The sequence below is a fragment of the Ischnura elegans genome, chromosome 12 (assembly GCF_921293095.1).
Source record: "Ischnura elegans chromosome 12, ioIscEleg1.1, whole genome shotgun sequence".
Lineage (NCBI taxonomy): Eukaryota > Metazoa > Arthropoda > Insecta > Odonata > Coenagrionidae > Ischnura > Ischnura elegans.
In genome coordinates this window covers 71,640,443-71,644,950 of record NC_060257.1, presented here as the reverse complement: position 1 = coordinate 71,644,950, position 4,508 = coordinate 71,640,443, and positions in this window count along the sequence as shown.

Below are 4,508 nucleotides of genomic sequence, written 5' to 3'. Positions count from 1 at the left end.
TTCAATTGGTGGAAGTTAGACATAATTAAATAAATGAAATATCGTAGCAGTTTACTGCGTACAAAATCTTGTGGAAAAGTGCTACGATCTTTTATTTATTTAAATATCTAAGTATTAGATGTTATGAAGTGCGAGGGTATATTGATAAGTAAGGTCTCCTATTAAAAAAAAACCGAAAAGCAATTTCTTGTCAACTTTGCGTACATCATTGGAAAGCATCAGGGCGGATCGGAAAAATCGATTTTTTTTCTAATTCGTCTGGCCCAATGAAAAAAAGTTGTGGGGCCGATCAAAGAAAAGGCCTGAAAATGTTGAGACCTCTAGGTGAACCCCTGACCCTTCGCTCAAATGCAATTTAGGCAAGCTTTTAGAGAAGTGATGAAATATTTTTAGATCCGAGATCGCAGGCAAGGAGCATATGGTCAATGAAGAGGCCTCTTTTAAATTTTTGCCTTATAAGGGCAGTAACTCGGCAATATCTATGGAGAATGGCCATAAAATATTATATTTTTCGAATTTTGACCCTCCCCCCCTAAATTGCATTCGAGCGAGGGTCAGGGGTTCACCTAGAGGTCTCAAAGCCTTCAGGCCTTATTTTTGATCGGTTTCAAAACTTTATTTCCCTGGGCCAGATGGATTTGAAAAATAAAATCGATTTTTCCGATCCGCTCTACTGAGCATAGATATTTTTCTACGTAGTCGCCTCGGCGATCAATTATTTTTGGCATTCTTGCAACCAGCTTTTCAATTACGGCGTCGCAACACTCTCCCGCCGCGTCGATGAAGCCAACTGACGACTGCGTCTTGAACTCCCTCGTGTGATAAGAATTTGTTCTCCAAGGAGTTTTTTTGAAACCGGGAAAAAGGTGGTAGTCGCTAAAAAGGGGCATCTTTCGGGCTGTACGGGATGCGGTCGATGATATCCCAACCGAATTCATTGAGTGGCGTGATCGTTTGATGAGACAGATGTGGACGCGCTCTTTCTTGTGTTCATAGATGAGCTGCTTAGGGACCGACCTGGCGGACATCTTGTTGTTACCGAAGACCTTCGACACATTATTCTGCACAAAGAAGTAGCCGCACTCTTCATTAAGACCTTATTTTACCTCATTAAGGGTTATTCTCCGGTTATTGCGCACCATATCGTCAATTCGAGCCGCCTTTTATTCTGCCAAACTCGGCCTACCCGACCGATGCTCATCATGGACGTTTTCCCGACCATCAGAAAACTCTCGGCCCTTAATTCCCAATGTTTTGATGGCCATACACTTCTCACCGTACACTTTCATAAACTGGTGACAAAATGCTATCTGTAAAAACATTTTTTATTTAAAAAATGGAATGACTAAGCGTAGTTGGCACCTGGCGGGCGAGCAAAGCGGGAGCTCCATCCAAAATCACTGCTACGCAGCGACTGAGCGGCTTAATATCACGTGGATAGTTCTGCACTATGGAAAACGAACCAAGGATTGCATTGCTGTAGTCTAATTTTGCCTAGTGAATCGTGTTCAGAAATGGCGTCGTTGTAGGCCTTACTTTTCAATGCACCCTCGTATATAAGAGATGCTCGTATATGGAGATACCTCCATATCCACTGTTGGACATCACTGCAACGTTGTATTGTGGGTCTTTCGGATATTTGACAGATACCCATGCAACGTTAATTAGATTAACATGGATTTTGCACAGATGTCATATCTTGACGCGAAAAACGTTGTCTGGATATTGTTGGGATATTGATTGCTGCTAAGGCTATGACACGGCTGTTGGATGATGAAACAAATGAAGCTTACTATCCCAATAGAATGCGTAGCGCTCGAAAATATTTTTCATGAAAAGATGGAGATAATACTCTTGCCTGACTGAAAATACATCGCTAAAAGGTGTAAAGGAAATTCATAACAAAGCAGCGATAGGATAAACTGAAACACGTGGAAAATATTAACTTTCTTAATGACGGTTCTTCGTAACTAAATGCACAATCACACGCTACAACGCTGAGACTTATCAAAGAAGTTCGGAGTAATTGCCCCTCGTTTTTCTCTCTCTAAAGAGAACGTTTCCCTTTAGAATGTTTTCTGACTCTTCTAAAACGTGTTGCCTTTCAAATAACAGGAACCTTGTACACGTTAACTCCTATAAATTTGCAGCTGCTACGCTATTATCCCAGTTACATACCAGTTTTCTCAATCTCTTCAGACGAGAAGGACTACAGTTTAGATTTAGTTGCTGTCTCGCTTTGTATACGTTTATTTATATGCAGGAGTAAAATGCTGAGCCAAATTTGAGCTACTAACGGCGCAAAAAAGGTAGTACGCTGAACTTTAAACATTTGTATGACATCCTGCCGAAGCTCCATAGGGCCGTGTAATATATCGTTTTACTCATTCTATATTCGACTACAACAATAAATCATTGCATATTCTTTAAACGTAAACGTTTAGCTTGTACGATCGAAAGGGTGAAGAAGAACATACGAAAAACTATGGGAACGGCGAAACGGTCGTTTTCTTCATCTCGTCACGGGATTGGTGGATTGTATTGTATTTTTTTATAGAAAGAATACCACTTCGCACCACAAATAACTTTAAAAAATTGAATTTTACCCATTCTTTGATTTTTAAAATGGACGAAAGGTAGATTTTGATTTCCGCGGTGTAGAAAAGAAAATGAATATCGATGTTAAGTGTTATATACATAAAAAACGATTCTATGCTTTTCATGTAAGGAAATGTTTATGTTGTTCCTCATTTATAAAAGACGAAAATCGCCGTTTTGGTATTGTACAATGCCGCGTTTTCTTCTTCACTATTTTGACAGTAAAGCTTAACGTTTACGGTTAAATAATGTTTAATGATTCATTGTTGTATTCAAATAAATAATGAGCAAAACGATATATTACACGACCATATTGAGCCTCGGCAGGTATTTATTCAAATACTTAAAGTTCAGCCTTTTACCTTTTTTTGTGCCAATAGTAAATAATTTTCAAATAATTCAGAACTTAAGGAGATGATCGGCAAAAATTATTTGCTTACCAATAATCATGAGAAATCCACTTACTACTACTCAAAACCAAGTTATTGTGCTACTGTTTTCCATCATTTTCCATGATTAATAGTCGACCATGAAGTTATTCTCGTCACTTTCATATAAAACCATAAAAACTATGGGAATAATTATTTTAATTCAGGGAATGAAGATAGATTCAGTTTCCAGAATAATACAAAAATATGCATAGAAAACATTTTTTTTAACCATCATAAAAAAATTCAACCCAGTTTTACTATAATTTTAGGAATAAATGAGGATTAAACATATATATTAAGAAAACATAAATCTAACCCATTGATTTACTTTAAAAAATATGAAATCGTTCTTTTTTTCGAATTTTATGTTAGGCATTTGCATTTTTTCATCTCTATGCGAGGTACTCGGAATATGGAGCTAGTACAGACTGAGGTGAAGAATTATAAATAAATGGCATACTTGCATTTTTTCATCTCTATGCGAGTTACTCGGAATAAGGAGCCAGTACAGACTGAGGTGAAGAATTATAAAGAAATGGCATAGGTTTCTTTTTCTGACTTGATTCCTGATTTATGGAACGCTTGATGGGAAAAATGTTGACAACAATAATTAACACGCAAGTCTCTACTCAAATACGTTCAATTTCAATAATTCAAAGGAACCGTTTATGCATCAAATCTAACATTAAATGCATGGTCATTACCACCTCATTAATAATGACTTCAGATTCAGGGGTATTTTGGAGGTTTAAGCTTCTCTCACCCCCGATTTTTTCCTTTGTGGGAACTACCCGCGGTACATCTGCTGAGGACATTGCTAAGCTAGGCGAATTTATCCTCTGACGCTACATTTTTTGATAAAGCTACATTTTATAATGTCTGAAATTAACCTACAATTATTTTTAACTTCCATCATTCTGAAAGCAAAATTTACAGCTGGTATGATTAAATGTAAGCTTTTCCGATGCGTGCAAATGACCACAAATAACATGTACGGGCAACTCGCATATCACCCAGGCTCCCCCCTTCCTGAAGATAATATCTGGCTATGTGCCTTACGTCAGCCAATTTCCTATGATTATTTCTTTGTTTTTAATATTCTAGAGGATATTTAATGATGACTGTGGAAAATAGTAGATGACCACTACACAATGCTACGCTAGCATCCTAAGAGCCAAGAAAAAATATTCAGGTAAAGATTATTGAAGAGCATTCAAATGAAAAGTGTATATGCGTTAGAAACATCTTACGATGAAATTGAAAATAAAATTTCACTGGAAAAGAAGTCCATAGATAGCAACAATTTAAGTCCCGAAGCCTGATATTCTCGTGAGCACTGAACTCATAAGTGTACCGGACTCGATATGTACTGCACATCTGAGTAATGGAATCAATGGTGAAGACGTCGGCCCATCCTCTGTGACTTGAATTGCAAAAAAAATTTCACTGGAAAATAAGCCCAAATACAGCAAATATTAA